At 43.7% G+C, this 17,008-nt stretch overlaps 1 protein-coding gene across 3 annotated transcripts in view; it reads right to left on the bottom strand.

Moving 5' to 3' along the window:
* LOC126354006 (U8-agatoxin-Ao1a-like) overlaps positions 1-17,008 on the bottom strand; it is a 403,061-nt gene that overhangs the window by 81,371 nt on the left and 304,682 nt on the right. The gene's annotated exons all lie outside the window — the stretch shown is intronic.

Genomic DNA, 17,008 nt, shown 5'->3' with positions numbered 1-17,008 from the left:
AATCACTCATGTATATACAATATTTGGTTGCAATTACTGCAGAGATTCCTGAACTACGCTTCTGTGTCACCACCTTTTCACCCCGAAACGTAATGGAGCTATGTGGTGCTTACCACTCAGGTGCTTCTTTGCGGACGGGAGGCGGAGGCGGGGGGGGGGGGGGGAGGGGGTGGTAGATGTACCAATTTTGTTTGAAATCGACCCAATGGCTTAAGAGGAGATGTAGGACGTTCATATTGACAAGCTTACAATTACAGTCGCAGTGATCCTCATCCATAACAGATAAAAGTTTTGTGCACACAATGATTTTTGTAAATAAATGTAATTGTGTGCAATGGGCACCGCTGTTCGTAACTGCCATTACGCAACGCACTTACGGCAACATTCACAGCGCGGAACGGTTTTCAGTATGCAGCACAGCGTGAATGACGATCAGCTTGTCACAGACCGTCATTGCTATTCAGAAACAAGACAATAGCGAACTAACAGAACGTGATGACAGTTTATGCGGAAAATTGCATTTCGCTAGCAGTTCGACAACTGCAAATCGCTCTTCACTTGCGCTGCGCGCTGGTGCTACACAATACACCGCGAACGATAACAACGGCTTAACAGCTGCAGCTATCCATTGTATGCGGAAAATGGAGTTGTTCTTACCCACAGCTGCATCTGACTGCAACCACACATAAAAGTAATTACGCTGTCTTGGTGAAGACTGTGGCATAGTAACAATGTTTCTTTCTGATATTTGTTAAGTGTTTAAGATCTACTTCTTGTTGTGATAGTTATATTCAAAATATATTATTCAAATGTTGGTAAATGAAAGCGATATGCTCTCCACTACAATTTCAGACACCTTTAAATTATGTCGTTAAATATGAACGAAAAGTATGTTCTGCTCAACATTAAGACAGGACAGAAATCTGTCATGATAGTAGTGCACTTAAGTCCGGTAACCAAGGAATCTTATTTGAAATAGAATTATGTCGAAATCTCCTCCCATCGTAACCGAATTTGTGAAAATCACTTCTTCAGCTCATGGTAGAATCACTAACTCAATGGTGAAAACCTATGTACTATGGAAAGAGAGCCAATTTGCAGTCGAAGATTCGAACCATATCGTTCTTATTCTGCTAGTGCACTTTAGGGAATCCAGGAGCACGCACATCGCAAAAATTCGTAAAGCTATAAGGAATATTTAAACGCTGTAGTACACACCGCTTTATAAAGTATTAGGGCCGGAGAAATATTTTTAAAAAGATTGCAGAACAAGATACCTTTAACACAACGTTAAATTCTGTTTGTGCACACAGTTGTTGCTCAACCTGGCCATACGTTACGGGGTGGCTTTGATACAACACAGTCTAATAAGGAGAAACTTAACAAATCTTTTTCTAGTGTAATATACCTCTTTTTCTACCGGCAGTTTTTATGTGTATTTAGTTACTACCTCTTCGACATACCTCTTGTTGTAAAGATCAACTGCGGCAAATGGACTTTTATTCTTTAATAATAGGGTTCATTACCAGGCCTGTCAATTTCAACTTCGGAATCCTATAGTTTTCAAGAAGACTTCAACAAGAAGTGTAAATCTTTGGTTGTATATAAAAAATAGTTCTTCTTCTCTCCCATCTCATCTGCAGGCGTAAAGGAAGAAATCTAAGCAAGTCAAAGGCCTGCTGCTAAATTTGTTATGGTAGGTTCGACCAGCACGCGAGTAATGCGGAAATGCTCCTTGAACTTAAATGGTAATCCGTGAAGAAAAGAAGACGTTCTTTTCGTGTAACACTTTTGAGAAAATTTAGAGAACCGGCATTCATGAGTGACTGCAGAACGATTCTACTGATACCAACGTGCATTTCGCACAAGGACCGCGAAGGCAAGAGAAATCAAGACTCGAACAGAAGAAGCATTTGCAAGTGAAATAGGGAAGCGAACGACTAAAAGCGACACGTGATACCACTCGCTATACGCCATATGACGGTTTTTGGAGTACGTATGTGTTCCCACCTCTCTTTCAAAAAAGCTCAAAAACTCCTTGCTAACACCCACGGAGGACAAGTGATGAATACACACAGCAAAGCCATCTAGCTTCGTCTTTGAGAACTGAAGCCAATAGAGTAAAAGCTGGGAAATGGTAACATTATATATACTGTAATCTAAATCGTCACAGAAAACATTGGGTAGTGAATTTTCCTTTTGGTCGTCGGTCTTTTGTCTGATTTAATGTGTCCCTCCACGATTCCTTTTGTGTCAGTTCCTCCATTTTATACTCAATGCACCATACTGTTTTCTATGAATATTCCGTTGTCTTCTCCTACAAGGTTCGAGTCTCTGGATTCTTTTAGTACTACAGCGGGTATTCCATGTCGTCTTAACACATATCCTACCACCCTGACCCTTCTTTTAGTCAGTGTTTAACCTTTATTCCTTTACTCGTCTATTCTACGTAGAACTTCATTTCTTAACAGTCCACATAATTTTCTCTGTAGCACCATATATTTGATTGCATCCATTGCCGGTTATACAAAGTCTTTAATCAGAAAAGAGTGTGTCAAAAACTAATGAAATATGAGTTGCAGTTCATTAGATTCTTCTAGATGCGGCGGTACCTTGAAATTCCGAAGAAGTGATTTCACGTGACGTAGAAGAGATGTGATAAAATTATTTTAACCAAGAGCCTTACTGCAGTTATTCATCAGATTTACAATCCCTAAACACCTTGAGCTCAGCTGGCACCTCTCGATGTACCTCGTGTATATGTCAGGGTACGAGGACAACCGAGCTGTTGTTCTGCAAGTGCTGGGTGCATATCTTTATTAATGTTTTTCAGAGATTCGCGTAACAATATTTTGACACTTAACAGATTTAAATAGTGTACCTTTTTAATCCACAGTAAATTTAAGTACCTAAAGAAGTCATTAATTGTGATTCTGAAAACTTTCTTTCTTTTCGAAGTGTCTTCTGCGAAAGAGCTTATGACTGCGCTTTCTAATGTGTTAGCAGAACTATTTAGGGGGCTCTATTTTATGCCAGCCCCGAGCTACCGAAAGTGAAAAGAAACGACATATATGTCACACAATAGCGGTCAATTTCTTTCAAAACACACGTCGGGATGTGCAGAGGTAGCCGTGTCTGATAACAAATGCTCAGTACTACAGTTTCCGTGAGAAACAAATCAGCCTTTGGCCTGTAGGTTGTTTATGGAGTCTGCAGGAATAGGCTTAATTACTTGAGTTTCCCTGGAGACAAATCCGGAAAGGATCCTGTAAATCGAACAGAGCGAGTTACTTCAATATCACACATACACCATTCTCTGGAGTACGCATACATGTTGAATTACACACCTCGGATTACGATTGGCCATTAACCACATTAGCCACGTCCATCAGCATAACATTGCTAAAGTTATCGGTATCCGACTCAAGATATACACTCCTGGAAATGGAAAAAAGAACACATTGACACCGGTGTGTCAGACCCACCATACTTGCTCCGGACACTCAGAGAGGGCTGTACAAGCAATGATCACACGCACGGCACAGCGAACACACCAGGAACCGCGGTGTTGGCCGTCGAATGGCGCTAGCTGCGCAGCATTTGTGCACCGCCGCCGTCAGTGTCAGCCAGTTTGCCATGGCATACGGAGCACCATCGCAGTCTTTAACACTGGTAGCATGCCGCGACAGCGTGGACGTGAACCGTATGTGCAGTTGACGGACTTTGAGCGAGGGCGTATAGTGGGCATGCGGGAGGCCGGGTGGACGTACCGCCGAATTGCTCAACACGTGGGGCGTGAGGTCTCCACAGTACATCGATGTTGTCGCCAGTGGTCGGCGGAAGGTGCACGTGCCGTCGACCTGGGACCGGACCGCAGCGACACACGGATGCACGCCAAGACCGTAGGTGACCGCACCGCCACTTCCCAGCAAATTAGGGACACTGTTGCTCCTGGGGTATCGGCGAGGACCATTCGCAACCGTCTCCATGAAGCTGGTCCACGGTCCCGCACACCGTTAGGCCGTCTTCCGCTCACGCCTCAACATCGTGCAGCCCGCCTCCAGTGGTGTCGCGACAGGCGTGAATGGAGGGACGAATGGAGACGTGTCGTCTTCAGCGATGACAGTCGCTTCTGCCTTGGTGCCAATGATGGTCGTATGCGAGTTTGGCGCCGTGCAGGTGAGCGCCACAATCAGGACTGCATACGACCGAGGCACACAGGGCCAACACCCGGCATCATGGTGTGGGGAGCGATCTCCTACACTGGCCGTACACCTCTGGTGATCGTCGAGGGGACACTGAATAGTGCACGGTACATCCAAACCGTCATAGAACCCATCGTTCTACCATTCCTAGACCGGCAAGGGAACTTGCTGTTCCAACAGGACACTGCACGTCCGCATGTATCCCGTGCCACCCAACGTGCTCTAGAAGGTGTAAGTCAACTACCCTGGCCAGCAAGATCTCCGGATCTGTCCCCCATTGAGCATGTTTGGGACTGGATGAAGCGTCGTCTCACGCGGTCTGCACGGCCAGCACGAACGCTGGTCCAACTGAGGCGCCAGGTGGAAATGGCATGGCAAGCCGTTCCACAAGACTACATCCAGCATCTCTACGATCGTCTCCATGGGAGAATAGCAGCCTGCATTGCTGCGAAAGGTGGATATACACTGTACTAGTGCCGACATTGTGCATGCTCTGTTGCCTGTGTCTATGTGCCTGTGGTTCTGTCAGTGTGATCATGTGATGTATCTGATCCCAGGAATGTGTCAATAAAGTTTCCCCTTCCTGGGACAATGAATTCACGGTGTTCTTATTTCAATTTCCAGGAGTGTATATGTCTCGCCCGTTCCCTACTTTTATATTGACAATGCAACAGAGTGTACGCTACACCATTTCTCGTTAGTGTCTAATACAGAGTGTAGTTTTCGCAGTAATATTGCCACCATGAAGGAGAATCTTGTATGAAGAAAACACACACACACACACACACACACAGGCTTAAATGCTGTTAACGACGCACGTGTTTAATGAGGAGCAGAGGGGAGGTGTGAAGGGAAGAATTGTGAAAATAGTTGTAATGCAGATTTACGAACTTTAACTCGGCAAATTTTATTGACTCTTAAGTACCAAATCACTTAGTCCGGAGTTAGTGGTCATGTGGTTAGTGTCACCGCTTGTAGATCGCAGGCTCCTGGGTTCTACTATCGGCAGGGATGGAGATTTTCTTCGCTCACAGAGTGGGTGTCCATCTTGTCCTAATCATTTCACCCCACACCCATCATGTAGACGCGTAAGTAGCACAAAAGGTGTCCAATAGAAAGACTTTTTCCTGGCGGAAGTACAACCCCAGACGGGATCTCCCGTCTAATGACGTCATATGATGATTTAATGTTTTTTCAGTTACTGCTTTAGCAACGTCTTGCTTGAAAGTCAGTAACGAAACACGCTACTTACTGTACTCGAGAATTTAAATGGTTCTACTGTTCCAAAACATCACAGTACGAATTTTAAACTACATCACGACTACTCAACGCTTCCGATGTTCAATCCACACCACGAAAAGGTGCTTCCGTTGTCAGCGCAAGAAAGCTTACTATGGCTGCTTGGTGGACGCCTCTAGTTCATTTGCTTTTCTGTATATAGTGCACAAATTCCATTCTTCCCATATTGTCTTCGCGTATGTGTATGCGTATGCAGGCTCCTTATCCCTGCGTATCTTTTATTTTCCTTCAGCTTTTTTCGTCTCCTCTCACTTCTATTGCAAAAAAAAAAAAAAAATCTACTCCTCTGGTTTGCTCCATTTCCTTTATGTGACCATATCGCTTCCTTTTCGTCAGCGTTTGTTGACGATTCGTCCTGTGGCAAAAATCACTCGCCATTGGTATCGACAATTTGTAAAGACTGTATGTTTGATAAAATGTAAGAATCCAGGTATACTTTGCACTTCTGATAAAAAAGTGGAGAGCATTCGGAAAATTTTTCTCTGAAGCCCTAAAATGCCTATTCATTACGTAAGCAGAGACCTTGCAGTTGCTCATGTGGCTGTCTGACAAATGTCTACCAATTTACAATTAATGCAAGCTCTTTGTGTTCATCATAAAAGTATTTTGTTGAGGGACATGGACGACGAAAGGCTTTTATAGCCGGTAATTTTCAGTGAAGAGCCAACATCGCCCGTTAGCAGTTAAGTTTCACCACCTAGCGTGCATATATGGGGACTGTAGACCTTACAGAAAATCGTTGATCATGAAGGACATTTTCCTAAGGTGGATGACAACGACAATAACAACGATGTAGACGTCACTTTTCCCATAACCTTAGAAGGACGCATATCCCTACATGATGGAACTCCACTACGTTGGCACAATAACGACAATTTCTCATTGTCACACTACCTCAGTGCTAATACAAAACCCGGGGTTTCGGGACACTGCCTTAGGTTGTTGGCCTCCATATCCCTAGACATTATGCCATACCACTTTTGTTGTGGGGATATATGAGTGGTTTTCCCCTTTCGTTTCTGATATAAATGAGCAGAAAATTGAGTAACAATAGCAGTGACTTCTGTCGGTGAAGAAATCTTTATTATAGTGAATAACGTATTAATCGTCGTCTAGATGTTGCTCCTGCGCCATTTGTAATTACATAACACATATGACTATAAGATTGGCTTTAGAAAAGGTAGAAACTCCATAGAGGTATTCTAACATTCCACCTGATATTGGAAGCAAGACTTAAGAAATTTTAAGAGCCACATTCATAGGACATGTCGACATAGGACAGGTGCTGGACTTTGTAAAATGTTTCATTAAGTCAAAAATTTTCGCACAGAACGACTGTAGACTATAAGGCGAGATGGGTAATTACAGTATGTACAATAAGCAAGAGGGGAAAGTAAGACTTGGAGACAAGGACGAAGTACACGGATTAAAGGGGATGCAAGACAAGAATGGTACCTTTCGCACCTACTGTTCGATGTATACGGAAGACCGATGGACCCAAAACGGAAAACCAAAGAAAAGCATGCATCTTTGGCGTATTTTGCATTACCTTTCTGTTTTGTAGCATATTTTCATAGATTTTGAGTCGTTATTCATCTCACTGGTTTGACGCAACCATCCATGAACTACTCTTGTGCCAGTGTTTGCATCTCAGAGTAGCACTTGCATTCTACATCTCCGGTTATTTGTTGTATCTGTTCCTCTCCCTATAGTATTCATCCACTACAACTGCCTCTAATACAAGGATTTTCTTTCCCCACGTCATACGATCTTGTCTCTTCTTATCAGTGTTTTCCAAATCCTCACTTCTTACCTTATCACTCACCTAATTTCAACATCGTTCTACAACACCTCATCTCACACGCTACGATCCTCTTCTTTCCCGATTCCCTCAGAGACCAAGATTCACTTCCGTACAATGCTGCACACCGGACGTAAGTTGTCAGAAATTTCTTCCTCATATTAACAAGATATTTTAAGCCAATGTTTCTTACTAGTAGACTTCTTTTAAGTAGGAATTCTATATTTACCTGCACTGTCCTGCTTCTTATGTCCTCTTCGCTTCGTCCATAATGTATCAGTTTGTTTCCAATAGCAGAATTTTTCACTTCGTCCATCATGTGCTACTTTGCTTCCAAGGTAGCAGAATTCCTTCACTTTGTCTCCACAATTGAGGTATGTGTTTAATTTCTTTATATCTCCTTTTCCAAAAATAAGCCACTTGTTTGACACACATTGTCTGGGTTTTTTTGAGCCGTTGCGTCACTTCGCTGCAAGCTTCCCCTCTGTTCTTTAAACTAATCGGTCATCAGGTCTTTATATGGTTTTAACGTATCCTCGTGTTACCAGTGGATTACCGTGATGTAATTTTTTTAGGCTCCACCAACCATTTTGGACTCGGGTTCCAAAGTGCGGCTGATTTTGATTCAGTGACGTAACCCCATTTAACGTTTCACTAGTTTGGTCTGACAAAGAATGGTATATTCCATGTTTCGAGCTGCTTAGCTCTTATGACTAACTATATTTTATATGTTTTTAAAAACTCCTTAAAAATTTTCATATTATATGGTATTTTAGTGCCTGTTACTCTTTCATAATTCACTGTTGTGCAGATGTCACTTGAGGACGATCCGACATTAGTTGCTGAGTGGTCAGCGCGACGGAATGTCGTACCTCACGGCCCGGGTTGGGTTCCCGGCTGGGTCAGAGATTTTCTCCGCTCAGGGACTGTGTGTCATGTTGTCCATATCATCATCATTTCATCACCATCGACACGCAAGTCGCCGAAGTGGCCTCACATCGAAAGACTTGCACCAGGCGAACGGCCTACCCGACGGGAGGCCCTAGCCACGCGGCATTTCCATTACCTGTGGACTTGGTTTTTAGTGTCACTAATGCGGTTGTGATCTGATAACAAAAACATTAAATACAGCGGAAGCGGATTTTTAATCCTTAAGAAACAAACTGATCAAAATTATTCATTATTTTTGCAGGAACCCGTACATGAAAACACGAAAATGACTTCATCGGTGGTGGCTATAAAGCTGCCTCGGCTTTTGCGTTAGTGACGATGGGTCGCAGTGACCGCGTCGCCTGACCTTCGAGCCACGGTCTTTGTGAGCCTCTCGCCACCTTGTCGCCGCCAGCAGCGCAACTGCAGCCACTTGTGCCCATGGAGAAGAAATAAAAACTTTGAGGTTTGCTGATGACATTGTAATTCTGTCAGAGACAGCAAAGGACTTGGAAGAGCAGTTGAACGGAATGGATAGTGTCTTGAAAGGAGGATATAAGATGAACATCAACAAAAGCAAAACTAGGGTAATGGATTGTAGTCGAATTAAGTCGGGTGATGCTGAGGGAATTAGATTAGGAAATGAGACACTTAAAGTAGTAAAGGAATTTTACTATTTGGGGAGCAAAATAACTGATGATGGTCGAAGTAGAGAGGATATAAAATGTAGACTGGCAATGGCAAGGAAAGCGTTTCTGAAGAAGAGAGATTTGTTAACATCCAGTATTGATTTAAGCGTCAGGAAGTCGTATCTGAAAGTATTTGTATGGAGTGTATCCATGTATGGAAGTGAAACATGGACGATAAATAGTTTAGACAAGAAGAGAACGGAAGCTTTCGAAATGTGGTGCTACAGAAGAATGCTGAAGATTAGATAGGTAGATCACATAACTAATGAGGAGGTATTGAAGAGAATTGGGAAGAAGAGGGGTTTGTGACACAACTTGACTAGAAGAGGGGATCCGTTGGTAGGACATGTTCTGAGGCATCAAGGGATCACCAATTTAGTACTGGAGGGCAGCGTGGAGGGTAAAAATCGTAGAGGGACGCCAAGAGATGAATACACTAAGCAGATTCAGAAGGATGTAGGCCGAAGTAGGTACTGGGAGATGAAGAAGCTAGCACAGGATAGAGTAGCATAGTAGCATGGAGAGCTGCATCAAACTGTCTCTTGACTGAAGACCACAGCAACAACAACGGCTTCACACGATTTATTCCCACCTTTTTTAAGTCTTTCAGACTGACTTGTATCTACTCCTTCTGTCGCCCCTAGTTCTGTACGGTCTTTCCACATATTTATGTAGCTGTAATTTATCACAAAGCTGTATATTTGCAGTTCTTTGCTAACCTCTTCATTTGTAAGCCAATCTAATTTATAATATCATTTTATAGATCTCAGAAATTTCGTTTCTGCTTCATGACTCACTTCTATATAGCAGCGTAGGGACAGCCATACAATACAGAATCTAAACTGGGCGTCCTTCCAGGTTTTCTTTTTTAATGTGCCTCTGCATACCATTTTGAACGCATTTAAACTAATATATGTGTCTCTGTTTACATCATCAAAACATACACTATGTGATCAAAAGTATCCGGACACCCACAATAACATACGTTTTTAGTATTGGGTGCATTATACTGCCATCTACTGCCAGGTAATCCATATCAGCTACCTCAGTAGCCATTAGACATTGTGAGAGAGCAGAATGGGGCGCTCCGCAGAACTCACGGACTTCGAACGTGGTCACGTGATTGGGTGTCACGCGTGTCATACGTCTGTACGCGAGATTTCCACACTCCTAAGCATCTCTAGGTCCACTGTTTCCGATGTGATAGTGAAATGGAAACGTGAAGGGACACGTGCAGCACAAAAGCGTACAGGCGGAATTCGTCTGTTGACTGTTGAAAAGGGTAATAATGTGTAATAGGCAGGCATCTGTCCACACCATCACACAGGAATTCCTAACTGCATCAGGATCCACTGTAAGTACTAAGACAGTTAGGTGGAAGGTAAGAAAACTTGGATTTCATGATAGAGCGACTGCTCATAAGCCACGCATCACGCCGGTTATTGCCGAACGACGACTCGCTTGGTGTAACGAGCCTAAACGTTGGACGATTTAACAGTGGAAAAACGTTGTGTGGAGTGACGAATCACGGTAAAGAATGTGGAGATCTGATGGCAGGGTGTGAGTATGGCGAATACCTGGTGAACGTCATCTGCCAGCGTGTGTAGCGTCAACAGTAAAATTCGGAGGCGGTGGTGCTATGGTGCGGTCATGTTTTTCATGGAGCGAGCTTGCACAGCACAGGCCTACATTGATGTTTTAAGCACCTTCTTCCTTCCCACTGTTGAAGAGCAATTCGTGGATGGCGATTGCATCTTTCCACACGATCGAGCACCTGTTCATAATGCACGGCCTATGGCTGAGTAGTTACACGACAATAACATCCCTTGTAATGGACTGACCTGCACAGAGTCCTGACCTGAATCCTATAGAATACCTTTGGGATGTTTTGGAACGCCGACTTCGTTCCAGACCTCACCGACCAACATTGATACCTGTTCTCCACGAAGAACTCCGTGAAGAATGGACTGCTATTCCCCAAGAAGCCTTCCAGCACCTGATTGAACGTGTACCTGCGAGAGTGGAAGCAGTCATCAAGGCTAAGAGTACGCCAACACCAAATGGAATTCCAGCATTACCGGTAGAGGGCTCACGAACTTGTAAGTCATTTTCAACCAGGTGTCCGTATACTTTCGATGACTAGTGCTTATAGAGTGTAACAGGTATAAGAGCTCTTACTTTTATAAGTACTATGTGTAGTAGACATCCTTATGTCGGATGTTTTTTCTGTGTGTCGAACAGTCTTGCTACAAACACATCACAAACTTTACGACCTGATGTTTCCTATATGGCCGTACCTGGTGGGCTGCGAAGTGAACTACGCCTGACAGTATAGATTATTCATTTTGCGTCAACTAGTCCACACTTCAGTATCTGACATGCGGCCTTGGGGAAAATGAATATTAATGACTTCCTTATGTATCATGTACTTGGAGGCACTACCCAACCTAAAATATGTGACTTGTAACAGCTGTAATTATTATCCCCCAAAAGTAAATACTGATGTAATGTTGCTCAGTACCCCGTCTTCAGTTAGCGTTACAAATGTCTGCACTCACACTCATCACATCCTGTAGTTAAACTTAGACTTCTTCTTTGATGGGGATGAGACACAAAATGCAGTACTATTTTAAAAAGTAAGCCACCATTTGACTCTGTATTACTATATTTACCTTCTGTAGGCCCTACTATCCAGATTATGGCTTTAATGCCATTATCAATGCAGTTCTGAAAGTTGTTACGCCATTATTAAGCGATACTTGTTAAGGCTGTCCGAAGTAGGTCTGTCGACTGCCCTGCACTACTGTAGACTGCCTTAACAGATAAGACTTAACAATGATCTAACAAGTTCTAGCATTATACTTGACAATAGCGTACAAATTGAAATCTGGATAGCACCGAAGATAAATATAGTAACACAGTCAAATGACAGTTCACTCTTTTTTTTTAAGAAAAACTTAGACTTATTCAGTTGGTCGCTTATTAATCATTGTTACGGTGTTCTTCCTGTGAAAGCCATCACCTTTGTTTTGTTTATCGAAATATTCAGTTATAATGAGCTGATCACAGGTGTGACTTACGTAATCTTCTTTGCAATCCATTTTCTGCTTTGACTCAGAGCAGCAAGTCGCCAGCAAATTGCAGAATGTTAATAAAATCCCTTAGTCCTAGGTTAATACCTTGTCTTGAAAGTGTACTTTGCCACATAAGAGTGGCGTCGTCTGAGAAGTTGAGCCTCCGAATTTACTCTTCATGTCCACATATTTGTTTTCAGCATGATTACCCTGACGACTTCGTATTTCTCCCAATTAGAGATCAGTTTGTTGATACTGTCACTGAAGCATATTGGACTTTCTCGACGAAGCAATCACATTATCTCTGCTTGCTCCACTCTACCGCTATCAAAGTAAAGCCCTCGAGAGTGTTCTTTAAGTTATGGAAACAGTTGGGAACTTGATGGGGCCAAATACGTACTGTACGGAGGATGATCAGTAACAGTGAACCCAAGGCGCCGGATTACTGCTGATGTCGCAGCGCTCGTGTGTGTTATGGTGTTATGCTGATGGAGAGGTGATCCATCTGTGGACGAACTCTTCGAATTCAAAACTTAATTACAGCACGCTGTTTCTAACGCGTCGATGTATTTACGTTACACGACGCCATGTTGCACGGTACAATTCGAAGCTATTTACGGGCAGGGGGGGCTGCAAATATTTAGAAGTCAAGAATAAAGATGTAGGATGTTAATAATGTATGTCTTATTAAAAAAAATTTAACGGTCTACTTAAAAATTTGGGGGCATTACTTATCACCACGCTCTCATATCTGCCCTGCCAAATCATTTGCATTTTTCCTTGTCTTTGTTGTTTCCATCAGATCCATCCCGTTTTTTCCTACAAAACTTACGAGTGCCTTAACGTTTTGCGTTGTTGAGACACCAGCCCACGTCCAACCTCCAAGCTGGAGGATCGAGGGTTTTCACTTTAGCGTCTCCTTAGGTTGCCTTCACATCTCAATAAATAAAATAGACTCTCTATAAATCAACGTAGTGCTTATTAGAACTTGTTAGGCGTATTTTCATTCATTTAAATCATAACTGTAACCTTATGAAACAATCTTTTACCCTTCACGCTGCCCTCCAATAGTAAATTGGTGATCCCATGATGTCTCAGAACATGTCCTACCAACCGATACCTTCTAGTCAAGTTGTGCCACAAATTTCTCTTCTCTCCAATTCTATTCAGTACCTCCTCATTAGTTATGTGATCTACCCATCTAATCTTCAGCATTCTTCTGTAGCACCACTTTTCGAAAGCTTCTATTCTCTTCTTGTCTAAACTGTTTATCGTCCACGTTTCACTTCCATACATGGCTACACTGCATACAAATACTTTCAGAAATTACTTCCTGACACTTAAATCTGTACTCGATCAGACCAGATATGAAGAAATAAATCAGTTATTACATGTATTTCACAGCGCGTGACACTAATTAGAAAACTAGGAATCTCTTAGTTTTTGGTGAGATTGTTTAGTACAGCTGTCAAAACCCTTACGTGTCAAGACCCTTCTAGCTTATCAATGCTGAAATTTTATCCTGATCTTCCAGATAATGTTAATATGGGTTTCTCGAGCAGGCCATAGAAACTGAGACGCAGTATCGTCGTTAGAAGTCAACATGTTGTTGTGGCTCCAGCCTGAAGACTGGTTTGATGCTGCTCTTCACGATATTCTATCCTGTGCAAGCCTCTTCCTTTCAATTTTTACCGTTCCTCCGACTCCCTCCCTCTCTCTCTCTCTCTCTCTCTCTCTCTCTCTCTCTCTTTCTCTCTCCATATCCATCTCCCTCTACCTCTATCTCCTACACACACACACACACACACACACACACACAAACACACACACACACACCTCAAACACTGAACTGACGATTTCTTGACGCCTGAAAATATATCCTAAGAGCCGCTCTCTTCTTTTGGCAAAGTGCGCCATAAATTTCTTTCCTCCCTAGTACGATTCCGTGCATACTCATTACTTACACGATCTATCCACCTAATCGATAGCATTAAATTTCGCATTTTAAAAAATTTCTATTTTTTTCCTATGTCAATTGCTTTCGTCCACGTTGCTCGTCTGTGCAAGCCAACACAACAGCAACACGAGATGGCTGTAGTATCGCGAACACAAGGTATAAAAGAGCGGTGCTTTGACGAAGCTGCCAGTTGTACTCAGGTGATTCATTTCAAAATGTTTCCGACGTGATAATGGGCCACATGACGGGAATTACCAGACTTTGATTGCGGAGTGGTAGTTGGAGCTGGATGCACGAGAGATTCCATTTCGGAAATCATTACGAAATGCGATATTCCGAGATCAACATTGTCAAGAGTAGGCAGAGAACACTGCATTCAGGCATTACCTCTCACCACGTACAATGTAGACGACAACGGCCTTCACGTAACCACCGAGAGCAACGGCGTTTGTGCAGAGTTGTCAGTGCTTACAGACATGCAACACTGTGTGAAAGAACCCTGGAAATCAATATGAGTCGTACGAAAAACGTATCCGTTATGGCAGTACGGCGAAATTAGACGCCAAAGGGCTATGGCAGCAGACGACGTAAGCGAGTGCATTTGCTAACAGCACGCCGCAGCCTTCAGCCTCCTCCACCCCCCCCCCCCCCCCCTCACGGTTCCCTCCCACCTGGGCTTGTGTCCCATAGTGATTGGACGCTACACAACTGGAAAACCACGTCCTGATCAGATGTCCCCGATCTCAGTTGTTACGAGCTGATGGTAGGGTTCGAGTGTAGCGCAGTCCCCACGAAGCCAGGGACCCAAGTTTTCAAGAAGGACTTGTCCATGCTGGTGGTAACTCCATAATGGTTTGGGCTGTGTTTACATTGAATTGACTGTGTCTTCTGGCACAGATGAACCGAACATTGACTGTAAATGGTTTTCTCTGCTACTTGGAGACCATTTTCAGCCATTCATGTGCTTCATGTACCCAAACTACGACGGAATTATTATAAATTACAATGTGCCATGTCACCGGTCCACAGTTGTTAGCGATTGGTTTGAAGAATGGACAATTCAAGCGAATGGTTTGACCACCACTGTTCAACTGTGTGTGAAATCTTATGTGACTTAAATGCTAAGGTCATAATTCCCTAAACTTACACACTACTTAACCTAAATTATTCTAAGGTCAAACACACACACCCATGCCCAAGGGAGGACTCGAACCTCCGCCGGCATCAGCCGCACAGTCCATGACTGCAGCGCCTTTGACCGCTCGGCGTTTGATCACACTTTGAACATTTTTGAAACATAATCTGGCACCGGCAACACTTCCGCAATTATAAATGGCTCATTCTTTCTCCAGGGGACTTCCAAGAACTTGTTGAGTTTATGCCAAGTCCAGCGGCTGCACCACCCCGGACAAAAGGAGATTCGACACGGTATTAGCAAGTATGCCATTATTTGTAAAATCAGTGCATTTTATTCTGAAAGTTTATTCCAGTCAATATTATCAAAAGCTTCCTCTATGTATACGAATGGTACTTTAAGTTCAGTCGTAGCGTCGTTACTGCCGCGCTCGTTCCTACATTTCTCTGGAAGCCACACTAATCTTGGAAAGTGACGGCTCCTACGAGTTTACCCATTCTTCTGTAAATAATTCGTGTCAGTATTTTGCAACAACGACTTACGAGTATTAAATTGATAGTCCGATCATACCCTCCTGTCAGCACTTGATTTCTTCGCAGTTCGAATATTTCTGATGGACCCATAGACAATGTGTCTAATAGTGTATTTTAAATACGACAGTATGCCATCTTAGGCACAGTATAACATTAAAACACTCCTTAATGGCTTTGTAAAGCCGGTGTAACACTGCAAATAAAAAACAGTCTAGTGGCGGTACTGACTTTAAAGACATTCTGATGGAACCTCGTCTACTCTAGGTGCCTTGTTTCGACTTAGGTCTTCCTTTTTCTGTCAAATTTTTCTGGCGAAAAATGATAGTAATGTGATAATTATGTGAAATGTTTCACTCAGCTACCTAACATACAATCAGAAAAAGGAACAGTAATTCCGTTTCAGCCTCACCAATGACCGATTTTAAACCCTTTCCGTACTCGCCCCTGCCGTATTACTGTTGTTATTGTTGTGATCTTGAGTAGGAAGACAGGTTTTCTGCAGCTGTCGACAGTACTCGACCCTGTGTGAGCGTCTTCACCTCTGAATAACTACGGCAGCCCACATCCATTTGACCCAGCTCGCCTCTCGGTTTTCTGCCATTTTTATCCCCTCCCTCCCCTCACACACAAACACACTTCCGTTCATTACTAAATTGACAATTCTTTGACCCAGCCAATATTCAGCATTTTTCTGTTGCACCATTTATCAGCTTCTATTCCCTTCTTGTCTGATCTATTTGTCATACAGCCGAGTTACCTACAGCCACTTTCCTCACAGTATGACGGCATTCTCAGAAAATGGATGACGAGATCGTTTAATCCCATGCAATAACCGCACCATGATGCCAGCCTGCTCTAGTGACTAGAGGCAGTAGCCGAGGTCTTTTACTCGCCTGCTCTGTAGAGAGAGAGAACCCCGCTGTCATATAGACGTCCTCGGACTGCGTCCTTGTGTCGGGCAGCGTAGATGTCGCGTGCAGACACCCCTGGTGTGGCTGGCGGCATCTCCCCGGAGTCCCTTAGCTCGCGTCACAGGCCTCCACAGAGAGGGCGCCGTTTTCCACCAGAAGTGACGCTGCACGCCGTCCTAATTGAGCGTCGCGGTTCTCCCCTCCACCGCCGCCCGCCTACATCCTCCCTCCCCCCCCCCCACCACCCTCTGCGCCAGCATTTCGACGTCTGCCACTGACGACGCGCAACGGCCAATTAGCGGGAAGCGCCTCTGAGGCAGCGTGCAGGCCACCAGCGTCGTTACGAACGGCTCGGTCGATGGACGACTTCACCTAACGCGTCCGTCCTACGCCTCGTGGCCAGCTTAATGTCTCCACCAGGGCCATTTTTCTGTTCAGTGCCGCCGTCGAGTACCAAATGTACCCATTTTTGCG

This window comes from Schistocerca gregaria, chromosome 3 (genome assembly GCF_023897955.1).
Source record: "Schistocerca gregaria isolate iqSchGreg1 chromosome 3, iqSchGreg1.2, whole genome shotgun sequence".
Taxonomy (NCBI): domain Eukaryota; kingdom Metazoa; phylum Arthropoda; class Insecta; order Orthoptera; family Acrididae; genus Schistocerca; species Schistocerca gregaria.
This window is presented reverse-complemented; position numbering and strand designations above follow the sequence as displayed.